The 10,178-nt window shown below is 37.9% G+C and overlaps 1 protein-coding gene across 6 annotated transcripts in view; it reads right to left on the bottom strand.

Moving 5' to 3' along the window:
- The window catches only part of LOC112550049, a 330,470-nt gene that overhangs the window by 18,521 nt on the left and 301,771 nt on the right, over positions 1 to 10,178 (bottom strand). The gene's annotated exons all lie outside the window — the stretch shown is intronic.

Below are 10,178 nucleotides of genomic sequence, written 5' to 3'. Positions count from 1 at the left end.
TTATTATTTCATCTGACTGGCGAATCATGTTCATTTTTGCGTCAACCAGGACTCCGAGATCTCTTTCCACTGTTGTGGTACTCAGAATGGTACCCCCCAGTCTATAGGTGTGTTGGAGAGTCTCTCTCCCCAGGTGCAGCACCTTGCATTTATCCTTGTTAAACTGCATCCTATTCTGATCCGCCCACTTTCCCAGTCTATCCAAATCCACCTGAATTCACTCCCTGCCCTCCAGTGTGTTTACTATACCCCACAGTTTAGTGTCATCAGTGAATTTGGACAAGGTACTTTCCACACCTTCATCCAAATCGCTGATGAAGATATTAAACAGTACTGATCCCAGGACAGAGCCTTGGGGGACACCACTGCCCACACCCCTCCAGAGAGAAGCCAACCCATCCACCACCACTCTCTGGGTGCATTCCATAAGCCATAATGTTCATGTATTCCCTTGTTCAGCATCAGCAGCAAGCAGCATGGTAAGCAACAGAAGACAATAGGTCCTCTAAGGATCATAGGGAAAGCACCAAACACCAACTGGATCATAGGGAAAGCACTGAACACCACCAATCTTTGTGGCACCACAAATGGCACATATTGCATGTTAAACCATGCGTGGGACTGCTAATTTGTAGTGTGGGAGCAAAATTTGCTATGGGGATTTCCTCGTAGCAAAAAAAAAAACCTCCAGAAAAAAAATGGTGCAAAGTATGTGAAAATAGCGTGTGCCGGGACAAACATGGAGACAGGGGAGCCCCCATGCTGAGGCATGTGGAGACAGGGGAACAGCCAACCTGGTGCTGCCTGTTCCCCTGTCTCAAGGCATACCGAACCCCAACCAACTGCTACGCCCCTCTCCACTCCTGGCTAGCCCAAGCTGAGGTACTCTGTGCCCAGCCAGCCCCCACCACAGCATATAGCGCCTGGCTGGGAGCCAGAAGGCATTGGGCACAGCCCACACCAAAAGGCAGATGCAGGGATGTGTGCTGTGGCACAAAGTAGTGGCACAAATTTGTGCTGCTACTATTTGTGCCACTGCAAGTGCATGCCCCTGCTCATTTGGACAGGGCCAAAGGGATCAAATTTTGTTCCTAAGTAGTCACTGGTGGTTTTGCCCATGGGACAAAGTCCCAAGTTTGTCTGGAAAAACACACAAACGATGCAATTCTAAACTAGTCCCATCCAGAAATGAATGCAACATAATTCTTTACTCATGATATCAGGTTCATCACAAAGAATCACAGGACTTTAACTCAAATAAAATACTTACAGACCTGCATTTATTGTATTCAGTATATTTTAATGTGAAAAGACTACTATCCTTTGGCTTCTCCCGTACTCAGCAACTCTTTCTGAAATGCAATAGTTAATCTAACCATTTCCTGAGTTAAAGCAGAGGCAGCAAAAAATATAGGAAAAGCAAGAGCGGAAGAAAATAAGAATCAGTCCCTCCAAGACTAGCTCTCAGGCAATGCAAAACCACAAAGTGCTGTGCTTACAGGGGGCTTTTAACTACTAGGTATCTTCTAAGTAACAAATACAGAACAGCAATAGATGGGCCCAAAGACATCTAAGTTACATTGCAAAATAGCTTTTTCTTCGAGTGTGGATACTCATATGGTGGAGGAGAACAAGACCTTGATTTTCAATTTACTACCAGACAGGAACCAATTAAAAGGGAACTTGATCACAAGCTGCTTGAGTTCAGCATAGCAAAGACTGCATTCCCAGAATACAGCAATATAAGGATAACAGATTTTAGAAAATCAACATAAGGTCTAGTAAAAAGAAAATTTTAAATCCACGAGCATAATATATAGCAGACATAACCTCAACACATCATATTTAAGACATGATAGACTATACTTACTTTGAAGCATAGGGAAGGAAGCAGCAGCCTATGTAGGTACAATGAGGGACAGATCAGAAATATGAGATAACAAATATCAGTACTTTAAATGGAAGAGAGGACAGGCAGCGACACAAAAATACCATGCAGAGTCAGTGCGAGGAAGTGATTTTGAGTAAAAAGAATAAAACAGAATGAATTAATGCTAGCTAAAGGCTACATAGTGCAAGATTCCACTGGCCTTGATCCAGTGAGGCACAAACAACAGAACAGCACAGGGATGTTATGTTAAGTTATGCGCCTAAATTCCTTCATTGATTGCTGACTGAGTGATCAACACCTGGGGAAAGGGACTTTTACAAATATAACAAGGAACAGGGTTGGTGGAGTGGGGGGAGGAGAGAGATGGAGGAGTGGGCATTGGCAGGGAGAGAACATATTTAATATTTGAGAACAAGAATAGCATTAATAGTGACTCTCAAATGACTGAAATACTGACCTCTCCCAGCCACTGGGGTCTCAGATAACCTGCAGATTGGGGCCTTTATGGTACAAAATCCTTTGCCTAATCTTGACAGGATATTTGTTTCATACATATACACCATCATCATATGGCTATTTGGACCAGGCAATCAAAACATTTTCCCAAAAATGTCTATTAAACATTAATGAGCGTTTTCCAGAATACACTCCCACCATATCTTCATTTGAAAACAGAAATGCTCCTTTGATCTTAGCAGCACAATCACATACATTTTCAAAACATTTGTCATTACATTTTGGCCAAACCACATGTTTTGTACTGTATTTATGTTCCATCAATTTGTAAAAATAACCTATCTTTGAGTAAGGTTAATTTTTAAGGGAAACCCTCCAAAGCCAAAAAATAAATTACAGCCTGACAACCTCTGTAAAGCTGCACTGTCAAGAACCCAACATGGCATGCATTACAGGATGTTTCTTCCAATTTCTGTCATGACTCGGGGGAATATGATAGCTCTTTCTAATCATTTGAAGAGTATAAACAGTAAGGAAGAGAACAAAGTACTCAGATCTCTTAAGCATGAAAATTTAAAGTGCTTAGGTGAAAATTCAGGAACTATTCCAAAGTTTAGGCTGAATATATCAGGGAAACATGACAGTGAGGTTTTAATCTGTTAGCATGGTCATTTACAGGAACTGGGTGCAGCACCATCCATTTTGTGATTGAAGAAAAGGCTGAAGAATAATGGTGGAATTGGCTTTTTCTTTTGTTTCTTTGAAAAGAGAATGAGCTAGCTCTCAAAGCAGAACTTTCTCTCATCTGATTTCTATGGTAAAGTTTTAAAAAGGTTTTAAAACAATTCCATCTAATTCACAGTGAGAAAATAAGCATAGAACTGGTTTGAATGCAGTAAGTATTTTCTAAAAGCAAATTCTGAAAAATGTACATTTAAACATTTAAGCTAACAGATTTAAACCTCACTGTTAGGATTTTAACATTTTTTTCTGCTTTCTAAAACTTTTCAGATTTTTTTCAATATAGTAGTAAATTTCAAAGAAGTGTATATGAACACATGTAGGAAAATTAGTTATTTTTAAACTGATTTTTTTTTACTAGCTCTAATTTACAGACTTTTAGGCAAGGCAAAAGAAAAAGATCCTGTAGAGTGAAAGACTCTATTTCGCAGTGTAATCTGGAAAAAATCTATTTCTATCCAACATTCCAAAATCAAAATTAGTAATAATTTTTCATGTCACCATGCTACTTTTGCCGGGTTTTTAATAGGACTCGTATGTGTTAAGGTGGAACTATATCTCAATTGTTTGCAGATGATGTTGCAGTGCTTACTAGTCCAAAGTCCAAATTTTTTGAGGGTGGTAGTCGACCTGTTTGCGACTAAGAGACGTTCAAATGGACACTGAACATGTACCATGAACAAAGCCCCTAGGCTTGTACTATCTTTGCACCTGCTTTCTCTCCGTGTTGGACCTAATATAGCAAAGTAAACACTTATGTCAAGCCCACTTTAAAACATAATGGCTGGCATTATATGTAGATCCTGAATGAAACAGCTACAATAAGCAGAGAATGTGAAACCAGGAAGAGAAGACAAATCATTTGTTGAAACCTTTTTAGAAAAATTAGCTAGTACAAGGCATTTGCTTTTACCTAAGAGCTCAAAAACATAATTCTAAATACAAATAATGGCTTAGCCTAAAAAAAGCTGCTGCTGAATTAATAATTCTAAGCTAGATTTAAGAAAAAACAAGGCAAACATGCTGAATTGGGTTGTCTGCTATATGCACAGTGGAATTCAATTTTCATTATGTAGACTATAGTAACCATTCAGCTCAATTGCATGGCTCAAATCTAGGTGATTAAAAGCTAATTACCATAGATGTCAACATATATATTCCTTCCTGATACCTATCTGTTAGAATAGAAAATTCACTTGATTTCATTTGACATCAAAATCAGAAAGTTTGGCACCATTTTTGACTGGCACTCAGCTGTAAGATTTTAACAGCTTTGCAAATTAGAGCTTGATTGCCATTCAGGGGCCTAAATGTTAGGTCCCAATTCATCCACCTACTTACGCATGTGCATAACTTTAAGCATGTAAGTGGCAACTGGGGTGGCATGGGTGCAAAGGTGCACAGTTAGTAGCCCAACAGGTTGAAAGTCTGATGTGTTCACATTCCAACAAAATCTGCAAATTCTGCTAAATACCTTGTCACAAGGACACAAAAAAGAGGGAAGTATGTGAACAGCTGTGTGACAAAGTCAACTGCACTATTTACATGGCTGAAATTCTGCATGTGCTCATTCTGCCCATTCAAGACTTAAATCCCCAACAGACTTCATCCTACCCTGTCAAGGAAAACTATGCTTCTTTGCAAGATTAAGACAATGCATTTATTTCAGAGAAAATAGTTTGTTGTATTAAAAAAAAAAAACTTTGGGGCATAAATCATCCTCAGGCTAGGCAGATAAGTACTGTGTGGGCAACTTATTCTACATTTGCCTACTTCAGAAGGTGTTGTTTTTTCTGAAATATTTGGTATTGACCCATGTGAGTGAGATTTTCTCAAATAGACTCACCACGGGTCTGTTATCATAATTCCTGTATTTTGGGGTTTTTTTTTAAACAAAACTCATGTTTCAACAGGTATAGTTGAATTGATTATTTCTGATGGAACAATCAAAAACAGAAAACCTAGATTTTCCTAATTATTCTTCACAAGGGAATTCTTGGTCTCTAAAATAAATTATCAGTGGGGTCTTTTATTAGTTTTTCCTTTGTGCATCTTTTTAACTAAAAAAGAAGAAGAAATCAGCATGCAGATTTCTGATTCAAGATAAATCAATAGGATCCATATCTATATTGGTCTGGCAAACAATTTGTTTTCATGCATCTGGGTCCCAAATTGCAAGTGCCACTGTTGACCCTTTTCTTTTAACAAACACATTTTTGGAAAACACTCATTCATTAAGTCTCTTGCTCCCTCAGGAAAATATTGGTGCAAGAGAGATATCAACAAAACTCAACAACAGGAAAAAAACTGAAGTATTTCAGTGCCTTCCTGCCTTCCTTCTTCCCCCCTCTCCCCCAAATCCCTCCTCTTTACCATCTTTAACACATACGTCCTAGCATCTATTTTCTTTCAGGATTTCAAAAGCTAAATCACTAATGACAGCTTCAAAAGTACATATTTTACCATGAAATTTGGTGCTTGTGCATCAAAAATAAATATTTTTTTAAATACAAAGGGGTAGCTATCTAATTATCCAATGTGGGACTTCAAATTTACATTTTTCCATATAAGCATTAGATTTTTCAGACAAAATGACGGTGCGTGTAATTTGTACCTGCTTTGCAAATGTGGCTAATAGTTTCAAAAGAGAGTAATTTCTAAGCTCCTATTTTATAAAACCTTGGCCTTATTTTTCATGACATCATATTAATTGTCCTACTACATTTTGTTCCTCTTCTCTTGTTTACAAACTCTTCTTGTTAAAATTTCCAGTTCAGTTTTCTCAAATTTTTCTTTAATTTTTAGAAAGTTTATAAAAAATATGCCAGTTAGCCACTGTTTATTAAGTAATTCTTGTCCTGGAACTCCTACCCTTGAAAATTAAGTGTCATGAAATAATCTTATACTTTAAACTTAAGCAGTTGGCAATCAGTTTATAATCTAAAACATAAAACCTAAGTACACTTATGAATTTACTCTTCTTAATTACCTCCAGTAATATACTCAGAAATGTCCTCTGTTATTAAGAGGTGCTGTAAATAATATGGTCAATGACAAGCATTCAAAAATTTAGTTGCGTTGCTCCCCAAAAATCATACAATGGGCAAAAATATATTGAAAATAATAATTGTGGGGTCCTCTTAATTTTCTTTTTCTACTTCAATCGTGTGTTACATTTTTAAGGTCTCTGTAACCCCAAAGGATGGAAATACAGTGCACACATTGTAGAGGTCCTATAAAGTTTACGCACAGTCTACTAGTGTTTCATCTGTAATCTATTTTAATATATATACACATATATATGCAGCTGCATATATACATAGTTGTAGGGACCTCCTGTAACAATTGTATTTATGAATCCACGGACATGACTCTGCTCCTGTTTAAGTCATTGACAAAGCTCTTAAATCAGTACACAATCAAATTCTTTCCCTCTTCTCACAGAGTCTATAAATAACAACAAGTAATTTTTTCCAGTAAACTTTCAGTTTGTGAAGCAAAATGAGCACTGTTCATGTATGGACCTTTTTGATTCACATGTTAAGCAAACTCTAGAACAGGGAAATAAGGGAATAGAACAACCAGGCATATTTCAACAGGGATTCTGCATGGGTACAGATTACACATGAACAGAATTTTTCCTTATAGGTAGAAACCCATGCTTCATGGAGCTTGTGATAATAGCTAAGGATTAAATTATTACAGATCAGTTGGTTTGATGCCTGTAAAACTACCTATTTAACAAATTCTGTGAAAGAATTCAGACTTCCAAGTAAATACAAGTCTCTTTCTCATTCATGTACCCCTAAGACCAAGGATTGATAATCTTTCAAAAATATGCAATGAACTACTAGTAGATGTGAAATCAGTCTTTTTTCCCTGTTGTTCATGGGAAGAGAGGGCTATATCTACAGAACACAATGTTAGTGTTAAATTATTATTCATACTCTAGGTCTAATATTTTCCCTGGGAATAAAAAAGGACAAATCACCTGGAGACAGATTAAAAAAGGAACAGTGAAAAGAGAGCTGCATCTATGTTGTTCAGTGCAGACAGTGGAAAGATCACATGGCTAAACATTTTGACTTTTTGCCAGCTATATCCTGTGAAATGAATTTGAAAATAAAGTTTTAAATTACAGTTGGCTTTTCCAAACCTTCCGCTGGCATAAGGCCAGCATCTGAAAAGCTGTGACACCAGCAATTAGGGACTGCAATGTAAAAGACAGTAAGAAGACACACTGGTAAAGCTGAGCAAAAGCTTTTAAAGACTCCCTCCAAATATTCACTTGAATAAGAAACTAAACTTGCTTTGGTTAGGTTTGCTTCACTTTAGGATATTTATCCAAAATGTTTTTTGTTAAATAGGTTTTACTGGCAGCTATCTGCATAGTAACCATGAATTTAATGAAAATATTGGAGGCTTGGAATAGAAAGTTTGAGCTTGTAAACCCTATTCAAGAAGGTTTATATTCGTCAATGAAAATTGAAGCAAACCCCATCCCATGACTCTGGTATCCAATCAAAGCTAATATTTTCATATTTGAAGTTTTGAAAAAAATGCACCAATCAAGAATTATATGCCAAAGGAATTCCGGAAATGGTTTTAAACAATGAATACATTCAAAAAATGTGTAAGGTTCTTGCAGAAAATTCATAAACAAAAAACATATTTTAAAAATATTGAGTTATGTATAGAGCTCTAGAACCTACTACATTCATCCTTCTCTGTAAGTGCTTTTCTCCAGTTCAGCCTTAAAACCCCTATTCTCTTCTGCATTTTACCACTGCTTAATCAACTGAAAAACTTTACCATTTTAAAATGACATTTTTCAAAATAATAACACACCTGCACTAAAGCTACCTACATCTAGCAGGTTTATCCCACTCCCCCTGCCTTTCAAAGTCACTAGTGAAAAGTCAAACAAAATTAACAGACACCTTGAGAAGATTTAAAGAAAACCCATATTAGGCAAATGATATGTTTAGATACTTTAAGACAAGCTTCATATTGTATTAAACATAGATCACACTTGTACGTCAATATTAAAGGTGCGAACAGTTCCACAATCTCTAATATTGGCTCACTTTGCAGCTGTAATTATAAACTTTGGCCTGATCCTGATCCCTGATCCATTTCAAGTCTGTAGTTTCCAAGAACTTTCCCCCTTCCACAATATTGTTGCTACACAGTCTGTGAACCAATATGCTTGTCTTGCAAACATCCCTAGGTAAAGAAGTTAAGGTTCCATAGAGCAGAAGTTCCCAACCACTGGGCTGCGGTGGTTTGGCTGGAGGCACGAGCCCCCTCGCTTGGACCCCTGTCTGTCCACACGGACAAGCAGCTTCCAGGGTCACAGGTGAGCTTCCGGGGTTAAAGCCAGGTGGCCGGAGAGCTCTGGGAGAGAGGCAGCCAGCTCTGCATGCCCCATCCCACTCCTGCTGGGCCATGGTAAAAAAAAGGTTGGGAACCACTGCCATAGAGTTCAAGCTGATATTACTTGTTCTCAACAGATTCTATAGCAGGGTTTTGCATACACTTCAAAGGCTTGTGAATTAACTGATACTCTCGTTATACAATGAAGTTTGGTTTAAGGTCCATATGCCTCCAAATGGATTTTTTATGCAAAATCTACAACACCAGAAACCAACACTGCATACCATTCAGATGTGAGGAATTCTCTAAGGTTCAGGGAAGACAAACATGTAACATAGACTGCACCCTCTGAAATAAAACTGCTTGAAACCCTTTTAATTTTGTGCATTTCAAAAGGACACGCTATTCTCCTTATTAAATTTGCTCCCATGAAGTTGGTTGCTTGTTGCAAGAGGCATATTGAATTTATGCACATATGTCCTCTTTGGAAAAAACACACTAGGAGCTCTCAAAGCTGCAAACTCATTTGTTGCCAAAAGCTGCCCTAGAGCTGATAAACATGGTATATGTAGCAGATTCTGGAACATAAGCTCTAGACTGCTGTAATCTGATTGCTTTTAGAGAAATAAGGCACAGAGACAAGAGAAAAAGACTGGCAGTGAAAGAGCCATATTCTTACAGCTACCCCTGCTGTCTGACTGAGATAGCAGTACTGGAGATATTATTGGGCTTTCCAGTTACAGTATCCAAAGCATTTGTTAAAACCCTTAGTCACAAGCAGTTTGAGAACTCTTTGCATCTTGGGCAAACCTCCTGAGGTTTGGTGCAGTATGGAAAAGCATTTGATCTTAACCTTATCCAACAATTCAAGCCTCCTGGATCTACAAAACAAGGCTAAAAATCTCCTAGTAATAGTGGTTCTTGCAGTCTCTTGGCACCTTCATTTTTCCTTTCAGCCAGCACCAAAGTCTGGGGGGTAACTATACATGAAACTATGATGTGCCAAAAACAAAATCATAGCTTTCCTGAATGCTGAAAGTAGTGCAAATGTTCAAAGCAATGCTGGAAAATTTTTAGCTCCTGTCACGATCGAATGCTGGATCAGGCTGGGTTGCCGAAATCCAGATGTGCTTTGAATCCTGATGTTTTTACATGGCACTTCAAAATGCTGTTACTGTGCCAAAATTAATGAAGGCATTACTGGCAGTGGCCACACAGGCACTCTTGGAAACCCCATGTTAATGACATTCACATGTAGCCAAATTACTTTCCCCAACTTGAGAGGTGAGACAGAAGGAAGGTGATAGAAAATGGGGTGGAATGAGAATCAAGAGATACGGAAATGAAGTAACAACAAGAGACGAGGGAGAAGAGAAGTATTTACTATGCAATTAGATTTCATGCAGGGAAGCATTCAATTTCTTCCACTGTAGAACTTAACAATGCAACTTTTCAGAAGAAATTTGCCATGCTTCCATTTATATAAAAGGGGAAGCCAAATAGAGAAGTTTCACCACTCAGAGCTGCATATCATCTCTCAAATTCCTTCATTAGATTGCCACATTTCTGGTGTCAGCTGAGAAACCTGTGGGATCAAATGGAGGCATGACATTATGTTGCTCTTAAGAGTAGCAGCTGCTATGACAGAGAATTTGGAATCAGTGTAGGCATTAATGGGCACTATATTTGCAGATGGGCATTATAACTGCAGCTT

The sequence above is a fragment of the Alligator sinensis genome, unplaced genomic scaffold (genome assembly GCF_000455745.1).
Source record: "Alligator sinensis unplaced genomic scaffold, ASM45574v1 scaffold181_1, whole genome shotgun sequence".
NCBI lineage: Eukaryota > Metazoa > Chordata > Crocodylia > Alligatoridae > Alligator > Alligator sinensis.
Note: the sequence above shows the minus strand (reverse complement) of the source record. Positions and strands in the feature narration are given on the sequence as shown.